The 18,075-nt window shown below is 36.3% G+C and overlaps 1 protein-coding gene across 9 annotated transcripts in view; it reads right to left on the bottom strand.

The window, feature by feature from the left end:
* KIAA0825 (KIAA0825 ortholog) overlaps positions 1–18,075 on the bottom strand; it is a 373,989-nt gene that overhangs the window by 335,355 nt on the left and 20,559 nt on the right. The gene's annotated exons all lie outside the window — the stretch shown is intronic.

Raw genomic sequence — 18,075 nt, 5'->3', positions numbered from 1 at the left:
AAACCTGCCAGGAGTTTGATATGAGCTTCTTGTTTTGTATAGATTGACTCACAGGATTATCAGGGCAATGACTGTAATTGTAATGAAAGAACCCTGCATTTTTCTGCTAAAAGATGAATCATACACCAAAGCTGAGGGATCAAAATGAACATACAGGAGATAATGTGGAAGCACAGATTGTAGGGGGAAAACTACTTAAAATAGGTGATTTAATTACTAAATAAAATCTAAAGATACAGACTACATTCTATGAAAAGCAATAGCTAGTAAGTAAAAATAAAATGTACAAAAGTTAAAATTTTACCCACAGATATCATTGAGAAACAGGTTCTAAGAATGAAATCTAAAGAGATTTTTTTTGTTTTAGATTGACTCAACTTCAAAGTCAAATTTCCAGAACAGTACTAAGTGCCAAATGATAATAAAACTGATGTTCTTGACAAGATATTAAAAAGTCCACTCTGTACTCATCAATGTGCCCTTGTACACACAATGTGAAACTTCAAAGAAGTCAGAGTGAAAATGGATAATGAAAATAAGTTTGTAGAGGCGTATTAGAATACAAGTTAGCTGGCAAAACTACAGTAAGGACTATTATATCTTTGAAGTTTAATTTATTAAACTTGAATCTAAAAGTTTCAAATGGTAAAATATTTCTGGGAACATTTCCTGTCTAAGCTAGGCCTGAATTCCTCCTACAGTTATCAGAATCTTGCAATTGCTCCTGTTCTAGCTACCCAACTCCATACCAGATAACTTCCTTGGATGTCCCACAGAAGCCTCAAACTCAATATGCCCCCAAACAATTTTAATATCTCCCCTCTGAAATTTCTTCCTTTTCTTGAGGTCCCTATGATAGTTAATAGCACCTCTATCAACCTAGGCACTCATGTTAGAAATGTGGGAGTCATCTCTCATATTCCAACATTCTGTCGCCAATCCCACAGCCAAATGATTAGTCTTCCCTCTCATCTTTCATATCCATCCATCTCCTCATGTTGCTCCTGTGTAGTTTCAAACTCCACCATCTGGATTAGTGCCACAGTTTCCTAAAGAGTCTCCCGATTTTTGCATCATCTCCTTGTAACTCATTCTCTATCCTACCACCAGAATGATCTTTGTAAAAGAGAGAGGAGAATCAGTGTTTATCTTACAGCAAAATTTTAACTCTAAGTGACTGAAAAGTCATACTCAAGAGAAAAAGAGAAAAATAAGAGGAAGGAGTTGTAGAGGAAAATGGGGTGTTCATTTTAGAAACAACAAATTTGAAATACAAGAATTATAGTCATGTATAAACACAAAGCAATCATTAGGAAAAAGGGAAGTGGAATTTGAAAAGGAGGGGATGAAATATATATACATAAAAGAACTATACAATTTATCACCCAAGCCAGAACATTTATTTAGAGTAAAAAGTGTACTGAAAAGAATTAAAACTATATAACTTTCAAATGTATATTTACTAACCAATTAAGTGGTTCTATTTTATTTGTGGATCTATATAATAATCATATTCAAAATTGTTTTCAAAAATAAAATTCTTTCAAAAAACTCTTATATCTGTGCTCATTAGTGTAAAAAATATAAAATTTGAACATTAAAAATATATACAGATGATTCATTATACATATTCATATATTTTCACCAATTTCTTAGTTGTACCTGTCTCTCACAGATATCTTTCTGAAGAAAGTATTTTTTTAAATGCGATTGAATTATTTTTATATTTTTCCTAGTTACATTTTATGGTTAGTAAATTTCAAATGTTGATGCTTTCCACTAACTCTTCTATATACTCAGGTGCTAAGCTACCTGGTAAATTTATTAAGTTCAGAGCAAATTTTGCTAGTGGTAAATATTGCCTATTTTAATTTTTAATAATGAAATACATAAATATTTTAGGTAAATATTTCCAAAGGTACTACTATTTTGGCATCCATTCAAAGGGCTTTCTTTTTCTTTTGGAGGAAGATTAGCCCTGAGCTAACAGCTACCGCCAATCCTCTTCTATTTGCTGAGGAAGACTGGCCCTGAAGCTAACATCCATGACATCCATGACCATCTTCCTCTTCTTTATATGTGGGGTGCCTGCCAGAGCATAGCTTGAGGAGCAGTGCATAAGTCTGTGCCTGGAATCTGAACTGGCAAACCACGGGCTGCCAAAGCAGAGTGCAGGAACTTAACTGCTACACCACGGGGCCAGCCCCGCAAAGTGCTTTTTTTGATCAAAATTTTAAAGAGATAAAACTCATCAAATAAATATTTATGATTATTTTTAATGTTTTGCTTAATTAAGATACTGCAAATTTGCAGGCTTTCCCAGTTTAACTTCATTCTGGAACAGATTATAAATTTATTTAATTAAAAAATGAACTCCATCAAGATACTTTCCCCATAAGTCTAGGTATTTCAAAAAACAATTATGAAATTTCACAATTAAATCTTGTCCATCATTTGCACTCTCACTATTTAATTTGTTTGGTTTCTTCTTTGATTTCATGGGGATATAGGTCAAGGTCTTCCTATTTGCAAGTTTTGTTTTCAATAATTGCAGTTCTCTAAAAAGTTCACATAAACTGAAATTTTTTGCCTTCCATTTGTTGAACACTTTGATTAAAGATTTCTAATAGATTTTGAAGAAACTGCAACCAAAATTTAGAGGGTATCTTTACAAAAGTATTTAATACTATGGTAGGACACTAAAGTTGATTTACAAACTAATTCTTCAGTCTCAAAATTTCTAAAATCCAGAAAGTATACACTGCCATGCTTATTTTTGTTTTATTCAATGTTAGTCTAATCACAGACATTTATAGGGTGGTTATTTTCTGTATGTATAAACATATTTGTACTTTTTCACAACTACATCTTCTATTTATTTATTTATTATTGAGTTCATAATAGTTTACGTCAATGTGAGATTTCAGTTGTACATTGTTTCTTGACTGTCACCACATAAGTGCTCCCCTTCACCCCACGTGCCCACCCCCGACTCCCCTTCCCTTGGTACCAACTGAACTGTTTTCTTTATCCATGTATTTGTTTATATTCCACAAACGAGTAAAATCATCTGGTGGTTGTCTTTCTTAGACTGGCTTATTTCGCTTAGCATAATTCCCTCTAGGTCCTTCCATGTTATTGCAAATGGGATGAATTTGTCTTTTTTTCTGGCTGAGTAGTATTCCATTGTGTGTGTGTGTGTGTGTGTGTGTGTGTATACACACAATATCTTCTCTATCTAATCACCAGTCGATGGGTACTTGGATTGCTTCCATGTCTTGGCTATTGGGAACAGTGCTGCAATGAACATAGGGGTGCATATGTTACTTTGGATTGTTGACTTCAAATTATTTGGGTAGATACCCAGTAGTGGGATAGCTGGGTCATATGATAGTTCTATTTTTAGTTTTTTGAGTAATCTCCATATTGTTTTCCATACTGGTTGCACCAGTTTGCATTCCCACCAGCAGTGTATGAGGCTTCCCTTCTCTCCACACCTTCTCAAATATTTGTTATTTTTAGTCTTAGTGATTACAGCCATTTTTACAGGCATAAGGTGGTATCTTAGTGTAGTTTTGATTTGCATTTCCCTGATGATTAGTATGCTGAACATCTTTTCATGTGTTTATTGGTCATCTGTATATCTTCTTTTGAAAAATGTTCATTTCCTCTGCCCATTTTTTGATTAGGTTGTTTTTTTATTGTTCAGTTGTGTGAGTTCCTTATATATTATGCAGATTAACCCCTTGTCAGATATATGATTTGCAAATATTTTCTCCCAATTGTTGGATTGTCTCTTTGTTTTGATTCTAGTTTCTTTTGCCTTGCAGAAGCTCTTTACTCTGATGAATTCCCACTCGTTTATTTTTTCTTTTGTTTCCGTTGTCTGAGAGGACATGGTATTTGAAAAGATCTTTTTTAGTTTGATGTCAAAGAGTGTACTACCGATATTATCTTCCAGGGGTTTTATAGTTTCAGGACATATCTTAAGTCTTTGATCCATTTTGAGTTTATTTTTGCGTATGGCGTGAGATAGTGGTCTACCTTCATGCTTTTGCATGTGGCTGTCCAGTTTTCCCAACACCGTTTATTGAAGAGACTATCTTTTCTCCATTGTATGTTCTTGGCACCTTTGTCGAAGATTAGCTGTCGGTAGATGTGTGGCTTTATTTCTGGGCTTTCAGTTCTGTTCCATTGATCTGTGTGGCTGTTTTTGTACCAGTACCATGATGTTTTGATCACCATGACTTTGTAGTACATTTTGAAGTCAGGGATGTGATACCTCCAGCTTTGTTCTTTTTTCTCAGGATTGCCTTACAGTTTGGGGCTTTTGGTTGCCCCATATGAATTTTGGGAATCTTTGCTCTATTTCTGTGAAGAATGTCATTGGGATTCTGGTTGGGATTGTATTGAATCTGTAGATTGCTTTGGGTAGTTTGGACCTTTTAACTATGTTTATTCTTCCAATCCATGAGCAAGGAATTTCTTTCCATCTCTTTATCTCATTATCAACTTCTTTCAGTGATGTCTTATAGTTTTCATTGTATAAGTCCTTCACTTCCTTGGTTAAATTTATTCCTAGGTACTTTATTCTTTTAGTTGCGATTGCAAATGGAATTGTATTCTTGAGTTCTCTTTCTGTAAGTTCGTTATTGGAGTACATAAAAGGAAGCGATTTTTGTAACTTGATTCTGTACCCTGCAACTTTACTGTAGTTGTTAATTATTTCTATTAATTTTCTGATGCATTTTGGGGGGTTTTCTATGTATAAGATCATGTTGTCTGCAAACAGTGAGAGTTTTACTTCTTCCTTCCCTATTTGGATTCCTTGTATTCCTTTCTCTTGCCTAATTGCTCTGGCCAAAACCTCCAGTACTATGTTGAATAAGAGTGGTGATAGCGAGCATCCTTGTCTTGTTCCTGTTTTCAGGGGGATGGTACTCAGTTTTTGCCCATTGAGTATGATGTTAGCTGTGGGTTTGTCATATATGGCCTTTATTATGATCGGGTAATTTCCTTCTATCCCCATTTTGTTAAGAGTTTTTATCATAAATGGCTGTGGGATCTTGTCAAACGCTTTCTCTGCATCTATTGAGATGATCATGTGGTTTTTGTTCCTCCATTTGTTGACATGGTCTATCACGTTGATTGATTTGCAGATGTTGAACCATCCCTGTGTCCCCGGTATGAATCCTACTTGATCATGATGTATGAGCCTTTTGATGTATTGCTGAATTCGGGTTGCCAAAATTTTGTTAAAGATTTTTGCAACTATGTTCATCAGCGATATTGGCCTGTAGTTCTCCTTTTGTGTGCTGTCCTTCTCAGGCTTTGGTATCAGAGTGATGTTGGTCTCACAGAATGTGTTAGGAAGTATTCTGTCTTCCCTAATTTTTTGGAATAGCTTGAGAAGGATAGGTATTAAATCCTCTCTGAAAGTTTGGTAAAATTCCCCAGGAAAGCCATCTGGTCCTGGGGTTTTATTCTTTGGGATGCTTTTGATTACAATTTCAATCTCTTTCCTTGAGACTGGTCTATTTACATTGTCTGTTTCTTCTTGACTCAGCTTTGGGAGGTTGTAAGAGTCTAAGAATTTATCCACTTCCTCTAGGTTATCCATTTTGTTGGCATATAGTTTTTCACAGTATCTTCTTATAATCTATTGTATTTCTGTGGAGTCTTGTTATTTCTCCTCTTTCCTTTCTGATTTTGTTTATCTGAGCTTTCTCTCTTTTTTTTCTTTGTAAGTCTGGCTAGGGGTTTGTCAACTTTATCTATCTTCTCAAAGAATGAGCTCTTTGTTTCGTTGATCCTTTCTACTGCCTTGTTTCAATAGCATTTATTTCCGCTCTGACTTTTATTATGTCTATCCTTTTGCTGACTTTGGGCTTTGTTTGTTCTTTTTCTAATTCAGTTAGATGTAATTTGAGATTGCTTATTTGGGATTTTTCTTGTTTGTTAAGGTGTGCCTGTACTGTGATTAATTTCCCTCTTAATATGGCTTTTGCCGCATCCCATATGAGTTGGTATGGTATGTTATCACTTTCCTTTGTGTCCAGATATTTTTTGATTTCTCCTTTAACTTCTTCAATGATCCATTGCTTGTTCAATAGCATGTCGTTTTGTCTGCACATCTTTGTCCCTTTCTCAGCTTTTTTCTTGTAATTAATTTCTAGCTTTATAGCATTATGATTGGAAAAGATGCTTGTTATTATTTCAATTTTTTGAAATTTATTGAGGCTTGCCTTGTTTCCCAACATACGGTCTATCCTTGAGAATGTTCCGTGTGCACTTGAGAAGAATGTGTATACTGCTGTTGTTGGATGGAGTGTTCTATATATGTCTAAGTCCAACTATTTTAGCTTTTCATTTAATTTCACTGTTTCCTTGTTGATTTTCTGTCTGGATGATCTGTCCAATGATGTGAGTGGGGTGTTTAGGCCCCCTACTATTATTGTGTTACTTTTAATATCTTCTTTTAGGCTTGTTAATAGTTCCTTTATGAACTTTGGTGCTCCTGTGTTGGGTGCATAGATATTTGTAAGCATTATTTCTTCTTGATGGAGTGTCCCTTTGATCATTATATACTCCCTTCTTTGTCTCTCTTTACCTGTCTTATCTTGAAGTCTATTTTGTCTGATATAAATATTGTGACACTTGCTTTCTTTTTTTTTTTATTGAGTTATTGATAGGTTACAATCTTGTGAAATTTCAATTGTACATTAATGTTTGTCAGTCATGTTGTAGGTGCACCACTTCACCCTTTGTGCCCACCCCCCACCCCACCTTTTCCCTGGTATCCACTAAACTGTTCTTAGTCCATAATTTTAAATTCCTCATATGAGTGGAGTCATACACAGATTATCTTTCTCTCGCTGGCTTATTTCACTTAACATAATTCTCTCAAGGTCCATCCATGTTATTGCAAATGGAATGATTTTGTTCTGTTTTGCAGCTGAGTAGTATTCCATTGTATATATGTACCACATCTTCTTTATCCATTCGTCTGTTGCTGGACACTTAGGTTGCTTCCACGTTTTGGCTATTGTAAACAGTGCTGCAATAAACATTGGGGTGCATAGGACTTTTGGGATTGCTGACTTCAAGTTCTTTGGATAAATACCCAGTAGTGGGATGGCTGGATGGTATGGTAGTTCTATTTTTAGTTTTTTGAGGAATCTCCATGCTGTTTTCCATAGTGGCTGCACCAGTTTGCATTCCCACCAACAGCGTATGAGGGTTCCTTTTTCTCTGCAACCTCTCCAACATTTGTTGCTATTAGTTTTAGATATTTTTGTCATTCTAACAGGTTGTAAGGTGATATCTTAGTGTAGTTTTGATTTGCATTTCCCTGATGATCAGCGATGATGAGCATCTTTTCATGTGCCTATTGGCCATCAGCATATCTTCTTTGGAGAAATGTCTGTTCATTTCTGCAGCCCATTTTTTGATTGGGTTGTTTGATGTTTTGTTGTTGAGTTGCGAGAGTTCTTTATATATTATGGATATTAAGCCTTTGTCAGATATATGACTTGCAAATATTTTTTCCCAGTTAGACACTTGCTTTCTTTTGTTTGCCATTAGCTTGGAGTATCGTCTTCCACCCCTTCCCTCTGAGCCTGTGTTTGTCATTGGAGCTGAGAGCTGTTTCCTGGTGGTAGCAAATTGTTGGGTCTTGTTCTTTAATCCATCTTGCCACACTGTATCTTTTTACTGGAGAATTCAATCCATTTACATTTAGGGTGATTATTGATGTATGAGGGCTTAATGCTGTCATTATAGCACTCGTTTTCCAGTTTTCCTGTATTTCCTTTGTTTCTCGTCCTGTGTGTTTTGGTCTACCCATTGAATTATGTAGCTTTTTTTAATGATGTGTTTTTTTGTTTTTTCCTTATTTATTTTGTGTCTCTGTTCTGCTTTTTTGTTTAGTGGTTACCCTGAGGTTTGTATTCAGAATCTTGTGCATAATATAGCCCATTTTCTGATGGCCTCTTATTTCCTTAGTCTAAACTGATTCAGTCCCTTTCCTCCTCCCCTCCCAAGTTGTTTTTCTCATATCTTATTCTAATTTGTGTTACGAGTTTGTGGTTAAAGTGACAAGATTGTCTTTGTTTTTGGTGTTTTCCTTTCCTTTAGCCTAATGCTATAGTTGAATATTTACTATCCTATTCTGATTCTGTCTACCTATTTATCTCCTTACTCTGTGTTTTTTGACCCTTTCTCCTTTTTTTTCTTTTTTTCAGCTGAGGGCCTTCTTGAGGATTCCTGTGTGTGTGTGGGGGGGGGGGGGGGTCTTGTGGATACAAAGTCCCTTAGCTTTTCTTTGTCTGGGAAAGCTTTAATTTCTCCCTCATATCTGAAGGATATTTTTGCTGGATAGAGTATTCTTGGCTGAAGATTCTTGTTTTTTAAGGTTTTGAATACGTCGTTCCATTCTCTCCTAGCTTGTAAGGTTTCTACAGAGAAATCTGCTGAAAGCCTGATATGGGTACCTTTGTAGGTTATTTTCTTCTGCCTTGCTGCCCTGAGTATTCTTTCTTTGTCATTCATTTTTGCCAGTTTTACTACTACATGCCTTGCAGTAGGTCTTTTTACATTCACAAATCTAGGAGATCTGGAAGTTTCTTCTACCCATATTTCCCTCTCTTTCCCTAGATTTGGGAAGTTCTCTGCTATTATTTCTTTGAACATGCTTTCTGCTCCATTCTCCTCTTCACCTTTTGGCATACCTATTGAGTCGGATATTTCTCGGAGACTTTCTTCATTTCTTTTTAGTCTTAGTTCTCTCTCCTCCTCTGTCTGGAGCATTTCATCTTGTCTATCTTTGATTATGCTGATTTGTTCCTCTATCATGTCCACACGAGCATTCAGGGAATCCATACTTTGTTTTATCTCTTCCATTGTGTCTTTTATCTCTAATATTTCTGATGGATTCTTCTTTATAACTTCAATCTCTTCTGTGAAGTAGCTCCTGAACTTGTTGAATTGTTTCTCTATATTCTCTTTTAACTTGTTGAGTTTTTTGATGATAGCTATTTTGAATTCATTGTCATTTAGCTTATATATTTCTGTGTCCTCAGGACTGAGTTCTGGGTGCTTATTGTTTCCTCTCTGGTCTGGAGATTTGATGTTGTGTCTGATGTTGGAAGGTCAGCTCTTTCTCATTCTGATATTATTTGGTTGCAGGTACAGCCTATTGGCACTGGGTGGGGGTTGAGAGCCATGTATTCTGAGCCCTCCGCCTTCAGCTGAGATCCCAGGTGCAGTCCAAGGCGGGTGGGGGGAGGGGCACTTTCTCCTGCGTGCACTCTGGGATTTCTCAATCAGCTCTCGCTATCTGCTTTCCTGGGGTCTTGGCTTGATGAGGTACCCCATACGGAAGCTTTCGCCCTGTTAGAGGGCTTCCCTCTAGGCTGCAAGGACCTGTGTGAGTCTTGGGTGATCCGGAGAATGAGTGACCCCACTCCCACTCCTTCCCTCACAGATCCTGCCACGGCAGTGACTGCAGTCTTTAGGGGAGGGAGCGATTCTCTCTTATCCTGTTCCAGCTCCACCAAGCGGGGCTCCAGCCTCTCTGCCCTCTGTCATGTGGCTGCATGTCTCTCCTAGGTTTTTGTGTTGTTAAGATGTCTTCTTTGGAGTATGGCTCTCCCTTTTTGTTGAATGTTGGAGGGGAGAGAGTCCTGGGCAAGTTCACTCTGCCATGATATTGATATCACTCCTACATCTTCTATTTAGACAGGTAGATTTTGCAGAATTTTTGGATGTGATTATGAATTAGCATGTGCATCAAAAGATATTCCAAGTCTTGTTCTCTTCACAGGTTCTAAATTTATTTAAAAATTTTTATGATGTTATGTTCCACCAGAACATATTTTTAATATCACCAAGACCAAATAATTTTATCTTTTATGTTGCATTTTGTAATTAAATTTACAGTAGTATTCACAATAATGTCAAGTGTTTCACCTTTGACAGAATGAACTTCTACATGTTTTACTTTGATTCCATAAATTAGAGGAGAAACTTGAATCATTATTGGAATTAACTGATTTTTTTATTAGAAATATCCAACTATACTGTTGTAAAACTGGCACCTTATAATTGTTGGTAAAGTTCTTTTAATGGAGACAATACATTAATAACTATTGTTTCACCTTTCATACATGCACAAGAAGACTTGAAACTGAAAATGAGGAAAAAAATTTAGAACAGTGACTGGCTCTAAAGGAAAAGTCATATTTCACAGTGGTACACAAATGCACCTTCTGCAGTTAAGTATTAAAATGTAGTATTTTCAGGCACAGTCTTAAAATAACTGTATGCAACAGATGTGGATACTTCTTTAGAAAATTCGTATCTTCTTGTTATCATTTAGTCAATGATGTCATCACTTCTCCCATAGTATGAGTTACACATTAATTCTTTTCAGAAGCAAGTCAAAGGAAATTCAGAACTCATTGTTAAATGTGCACTCCTGCTTTTTTTAAATTGCTGTCACCAAAAAGGTTATTATAAAAAAGAAATGTGTTACCCAACAATAAAATAAATAAGTAGTTGTAGGTTTACACCATATGATACATGATAAAAGCCTTGTAGCAAAGAGTTCAGACTGTATTCACTCTATGGCAAGAATAAATAAAGTCTGGGAAACATTATGCAATCCACAGGCCAGGGCATGTGCCCCACACAATTGGCTGACACAGCAAGTGTCCAGCAAGGGTAGCAGCATCAAATACTTCTGCCACCATCACCCAAGATCTGAAGAAGTTAGCTATACCTAACTGCTCATGCCAGAGTGCATTCACTTTAACAGCAAGCACCCTTCATGCTGTCCTGAGAAAAGATGTGTTGGTTCACATTACTTCTGTAAAAGATCTGAAAAGAGAAATGGTTATCGCCAATTTAACCATACGTTAAAGTGAGAATTCTGTTCACTGCACTGGCATCTCACATGAGATCATGTCAGAAGGCAGAAGTACAAAATGTAGGTCTACCTAAACCTATCCTGGTTTCTTTACATGCAACAATTAAACAATACTTCATTCGAAAATGAAAAATCTTAGACAAAAGCTAAACCAGATGAAATACTGAGATAAAAGGCATAAAATGGAACTATCTTGGGCAAAGCAAGTATACAATGTGATGTCGGTATATGTAATTTAAGTAACACTATCACATATACAAAATGGAACTTATGTACCTATAAAAAGAGACTCTAGCTCTGTATGGCATGACATGGAAAGATTTCCAGAATGCTGTATTATTTCATTTAAAAAAGTTAAGTTATAGAACTACATATACAGTGTGACACAGTATAATACTTTCAAAAAAACAAACAAACCATCCCAAAGAATCAGGAAGGATAGTCAACAAACTATTAACAGTGCTAATCTGTAGGTGGTGGAACTAAAAAGGGACAGAGGAAAAGAGAATTTTTACTCTTTATAATTTTCTATTTTTTTTGAAGTTATTATAATGAGTATGTCTTACTTTTGACACATGAGAAGCAAAAAGAAATAAACAAAAAAATACAAAAAATATGAGAAAGCATTAGCTAATTTAGTATCAACTGAGTGGTACAAGTAACAAATGATCTAGAAGTCCCACAATGGGAAGTTCCCTACGGGAAGACGGAGATAGCGAAGCCAGGCTACTAAGAAAAAGGAAGATAAAGGCATTTCTAAAAGTGGGAACTCAGCGATCTTCCAAAATCTATAGCCTCGCAGGACTCACACTTGGAGGCATTTAATCTCTCACTATATATAGGTTCAAGTGCTCTCCAGTTCTGGGAATGACCCAATAATTACTGAAGGGAGAATATAAGAAGCCTCAGCCAGACAGCAACTTAAGAAGTAAATAATGAGTTTGTCTCTTGCTTATTTCCCTCCTCCTCCACAACCTAAGCTCTTACTAACTTCTTATTGCCAAAGCGTAATTAGGTCCTCAACTTGAGGTTTCTTTGTATGTACTGGGATACCACTCCTAAATCCCAGCCACAGCCACCTGCTCCAGATTCATGAAGCACCACTAACAGGGGACTCTGGTAATTAAAATGATGAGACCATCCCTGGAGCAAAAATGGGACAGTTCTGGGGAACCAGAGCAGAAAATTCATGGATAAAAATAGTAAGATAAATTGAAGAGGTATGCTATGGCTGGACAGGTATGCTAAGATCTTTTTTCCTCCGGGAAGAAAATATTTGGACTTTATCCTGTACAAAACAGGAAGTCTTGGAATGTTTTACTAAGGCAGTACACGACTAGTGTTTTACAAAGATTGATCAAATGGGGTGTTAAGATGGTTTGGTGTGGTGAAGCAGGAAGCAGGAAGATCAATTAGAAGGATAGTGAATTAATCCAGATGAGGCTGATGATAAAAAGGAAGATGATGTGGCCATGAGAAAAGGAAAGGCAGTTTTTGAAATGAATTTCCAGGGTATGAACAGCTAGCTTGGGGCTGCGGAGTGAGGTAGACAATTACAGCTGAGAGAAAACTAGGCAGATGTTACACGTCCCAGGCATCAACAAGCTTCGACTTTAGACCCAAGACTTCAGAGAAACCAAACAGGACAATGTGAAAATTATAAAGTCATGTTAAGAGAATGAAAACTTGTGGATATGTCATTAGAAACTAGCAAAGGGTAAAAGCCACGGTGTGGGTCTTCTTGGGCAATAAAAATCAGTGCAAGAAAAGCCCAATTATGACAGTAATGGCAGTCATACAGTACGATAAAGAGGTGGGTATCACACAGAACAGGGCATGCTTGTTGTCAAAGGTTATTTGGTCTTGCTGAAGGCAGTCATAGATACCATGCAGTGCATTGTCCATGCTAGCCTTCACAAAGCTGGCTAAGGAGTGGGTAACTCCTATAGTTGCCTACAAGATTTTCTGCTGGTTAGGGCTCAAGGATAGGCCAGGGTAGTGAGTTGAGGTTGTAGTGAAGTTTATGTAGTAAGCGCTAAATTATTACAAAGGAAATTCTGAAATTTTAAACTGGATGACAGAATGGTAGTTTAAAAATAGATTTTAAAAATTTAGAGGGAAAATGTGATAAGAAAGCATGGTAAATTCAGTTTTACACATGATGATTTTGAGTTGATTATACAAATGGAAATGTTCAGAACAGAGATGGAGGAGATATCTGAGGGGAATACATAAGAAAGCATAGTGCTCTTAATGTCACACTCAAGTTCTGGAGACTAAGCCTCACAGTATCTTTCAAATTTTTTCGGGACGGCCCAGTGGCACAGCAGTTAAGTGCACACGTTCTGCTTCAGTGGCCCGGGGTTCACCAGTTCGGATCCCGGGTGCAGAAAGACATGGCACTGTTTGGCAAGCCATGCTGTGGCAGGCATCCCACATATAAAGTAGAGGAAGATGGGCACGGATGTTAGCTCAGGGCCAGTCTTCCTCAGCAAAAAGAGGATAGGCAGCAGATGTTAGCTCAGACTGACCTGCCTCAAAAAAAAAAAAAAAATGATTTGGAGTATGATCCACAGGTCAAAAAAATGCATTTCAATCTATGTGTATGTGTACACACACGTCTTAAACAAAAGCTTCATGAAATATTACTTACCCCTAATACTTGCTTTGCTATTTTCTATTCTACTCTATCCTATTCCTTTTCCTTTCTTCTTCTTTTCTTTTTTAATGCTGGCCATAGCCTGTAAATTGATTTCAGCACCTGTATTTTGGCTTAGAGGTTTTTGATTAAAGAGATATTTGTGATAATTTTGTAGAACCATCTGCAAAGATACGACTGATGAATCCAGAAGAGATGTTCTTTGAGAAAGGGTGAAAAAAAGAAAAGCAAAAAATTATGGATTGGCATGGAGACCACAGACAGTATATAGGAGAAAGGCCAAAGAGGACAAAGAAAATGGGATCAGAGGATGGGAAAAAACGGTATCAAAGAGGACAAGGAATGGGTAGTCAACAAAAGCTTTTTTTCAACGTATGTCTTTGCCTCTACTGCAGTATTTCTCAAAGTGTAGTCCAAAACCAATTTAAGCAGAATTACCCCAGCCATCTGTTAAAAATTCAAATACCTGGGCTTCATCCCAGGCCTAGTGAACTGAACTCTCTGGATGTGGGTCCTGGAACTGACAATTTTTACGTTTCTCAGGGCATTCTTTTCACCAAGTATTTTTATCCCAGTGCCTTTCACAAATCAGCTTTCAAATTGGTACTTTCCAGGAACATGCAATCTCACTTCCAACATTGGATGCATTCTTGAAAAGTTGTTAAGTGAGTACTTGCACATGAGTACTTGTACAGCAAACCGTTATTCCCCTTAAAACTACCATGATTAATTTCAGAATTAAGTTCACCCAGAAGGAAATAAGCTTCCGGAGCATTCTGCCTTTAAACAAACATTCTTCATCCATCTAATTTTTTCATACATTACTTATGCAAGTGGTTGGTCAAATGGGCTTACAATTCTCATTATCTTTATTCGATTTAAAAGTACATATATTTAAAAATTCAATAGACTGTTAACACATTTCATTTTGATTTTGAACTGATTTCACTGAACTTAACTGGTTAGGTACCACAATCAAGTGGCATTTAGCATAATTCAGGCAGGAATTGCCACAGGGAGATGGTTTTCAAAAAACACAAAAACTGAAGTTTGTGATTCAGACTCTAACAGCAAAGATATCCCTTTATGGAGTAAGCTCTGCTAACAAAAATATTTGTCAATTTACTACCAATTGATAACCAAGAAATATAAGATGTGAATCGATTCCATTCTAAGATGAGAATCATATCTAACAACAAGAACAAAAACTACAATAGCTAACATTTATTCACTTACTTGATATCAGGCCTGGTTCTAAATCCTTTACATGGATTAACTCATTGCATCTTCACAACAATTCTGTGAAAGTAAGTACCATTTTAGACCTCATTTCCTGGATGATGTAGCTGAGGTGCAGAGAGCTGTTTAACTTTCCTGAGGTCCCACAGCTAGAAATAGGAGCTGAGATTCACACCGGGTAGCCTGTCTCCAGAGTCTGTACTCAAAGGCAGTGTGCTACACTGTGACTGTAAGAAAGTCTCAGATGCGGAAATAGTTAGCTGCCACCATAGAGAGAAAGTCTTTTTGTTTATACTCTGGGATATTTTTTTTCCTTCTTTTCTATATACAACTGATTTCAAGACAACCTGGGTCTACCTTGGATCCCTGCTCATGTTTAGTTACTAGATCTCATTATAATGCACTTTATACATGATAGGAATACCCAAAAATAGCATAAAATAGCATAAAGATGGGAATTCAGTATCACATTATACGTAAAAATAGAAATCTACTTTGTAAAAATACTTAATTCAGCATATAAGGGCAGATAGCATAGTGGTTTAGAGCTGTGCTTCTCAAATTTTACTGTACCAATAAACCTAAGACTCTCATGAAAAAATGCAGATTTTCAGGAGGTCTGGGGTGGGGCCTGAGATTCTGTATTTCTAACAATTCCAAGGTCATAGTGATATTGCTGGCCTGAGGACCACATTTTGAGAAGCAGGGGCTTAGAGTGTGAGCTCTGGAATTACACTGCTTATGTTTGAATCCCAGCTCTGCTCCTTACTAGTTCTGTAACCTTCTCCTGTGTGCCTCTATCCCATCTGTAAAATAGTGAGATCATTCAAGGGTTGCTATGAGGATTATATGAGATCATCCATGGAAAGTACTTAGAACAATCACTGGCATATAAAAAGCACTCAACAAATATTATCACTTAATATACAGAAACTATTAAAAGCATACAGTGTATCCCATTAGAAAGCCATTTATAGAATTGACTGATGTAGCAGGAACACTAAATAAAATTTCCTCCTTCTTTTCCAGGCAGTCACTAGAACATCACTGTATAGTGAAGGGTATTAAATATATAAGTTAGATCCACTAGCCAGCTTTATTAAATACATAAATCTAAAACTGCTCTAAATGAATTTGCATGAAGTTGGCTTAGCCTATAATATTTAAAGAGAATATTTTGTTTCTCCGCCAGAAAACGTTTTTATATTGCAGGTATAGACTGAATTCCAATTCATTTATTTGAATAGCTTCCTCTGAATTTAGAAACAGCCATTTTTGTTTAAAAAATTTCATTTTTATCAGATAGAAATCAGAATTAGTATTAGTATGAACAATAATACTGATTTAAAAAAGTTGTTCAAAGGCACTAATATAGTTTAAATGAGGTTGGAAGATTTAGCCAAAACCTTCACAGACAACTGTACACATTTTCAAACCACTACACAATGCAGCATAATTAGCTCTTGCTACTGAGGACTAGGGCTTAGAAAAAAACATTATTTGTCAGAACTGTGATGCTTAATAATGATGTGATATGGGAGGGTGCAGAGGGCAGGAAAGGTCAAGTCAGGCCCAGAAATGAAGATAAAATTTCATGGCATCGTCCCAAATGAAAACTATCAGAAATTTCTCAAATTCAACACCGCTTAAAAAATAAAGAGATAGAAGGAATGGAATGGAGTACAACAGAAAAGAAAGATTAATATTCGTCCAGTCATTGATAAAAACCAGGAAGGGTAAAACCTACTAGTTCAGTTAAGGAGGAGATGAGAGCTATAAAGTGTTTTGGGTTGGTCAATATCTTTATGAGTCAGCAAGAAAAGATCAATAAATAATTTGCTTCTCTCTTCATCTTTTATTTCTCTAACACAGGTGATGAAAATGACAACTATGAGACAGATTCTAACATATTTATTTTTCTAAATTAAAACTAGATCCAGCATAGGCAGTGCAGACCTGCTGTGTAAGATCATGACGGATAATAATCAATGAAAGAGGAGGAATTTGGGGGAGTAGATTATTCGCTCCCTCCTCTCTTCTATTTCTCTCTTTCCCTGCAGAATGCTCCTGGCTGCTGCTTTAACGTCCAGTGTGGTACTAGAAGTTTTTTTTAACACACAACACAACATATCAGATTTTACTTTACATGTTACTTTCTATATCAAGTATTTCTTTAAAAAACAAGATTTTACCCTAAAACAAACCTGCATAAAAGTGCTTAAACGAGTGCCATATGGAAGTTTTTAAGGCAGGGTTTACCCATTCTCAACTATATCGAATAAGGATTCCTCAAATAAAATAATTATCAGGTTTAACTTGTACTTTTGGTGAAAAAAATATCAATTGTGGGAATTGTGATTCTTAATATCTATAGAGGTGATAACCAACAAGATCAAATACTTAGGATTAGAAATACAAGAAGAATAGAGTGTGAACAGGATTATATCAACATCATATCTTGCTATTTGGGTTCATACTGGTCAGAATCAAATTCCTGAAAAACAAATTTACTGAACTGTCTCAGCTAACTTCTTCCACTTACAAGGCAGGTATTAGCTGTCTCTCAACAGCAGAGAAGCAAGGAATTCCCCTTCAGTGTGACCTATTTATGCCTCTTAGATGTATCATATGCATTTTTTAATGACCCCAAACCAAAGGAAATGTAGAAACCTATTTGAAAAGCCGACATTAAGGTTGTGACACCAACCAAAACAATAAGAGAATTTAAAGTTAAACTGACACAGAATCCCCAAATCAGTCTGCTACACTCCTAATTTAAAAACCAGTTACTATGTGAAATAGTGATGGCATGTCAGCCTCTGCTTTGAAACTCCTGAATTTTGTCATTTGGTGTTTGTGTCACAACCTCAATATTATTTAAATATAGTTTTTTAATATCTATTATTTAAAAAATATCTTTGAATTGAAGATACTCCTAAAGCTTTGAAGAAGCCAACCTCAAAGCACTGTATTCCTAGCGTGCCACTTTTATTAGAAGTAGTGCATAAAACATTTGCTGTTGACAAATCTAATTCATTAAAAGGTGAGATGGATGCATTTTAAAATAACTGGCTGCCATCATTATCTGCAGCGCCTTTTATAAATTATTCTTCTTTTCCCTTTTGACTGAACTTGTCACAGTTCCCTTTCAGAGTCTGAATGTTATGCCTTATAGTCAATGCTTTCAACATGTTTAGACAAGTCATAAGTTAAACAGGCAGTGGTACTTTATTTTCTAGAATTGAGAAAG

The sequence above is a fragment of the Equus asinus genome, chromosome 9 (assembly GCF_041296235.1).
Source record: "Equus asinus isolate D_3611 breed Donkey chromosome 9, EquAss-T2T_v2, whole genome shotgun sequence".
Lineage (NCBI taxonomy): Eukaryota > Metazoa > Chordata > Mammalia > Perissodactyla > Equidae > Equus > Equus asinus.
Note: the sequence above shows the minus strand (reverse complement) of the source record. Positions and strands in the feature narration are given on the sequence as shown.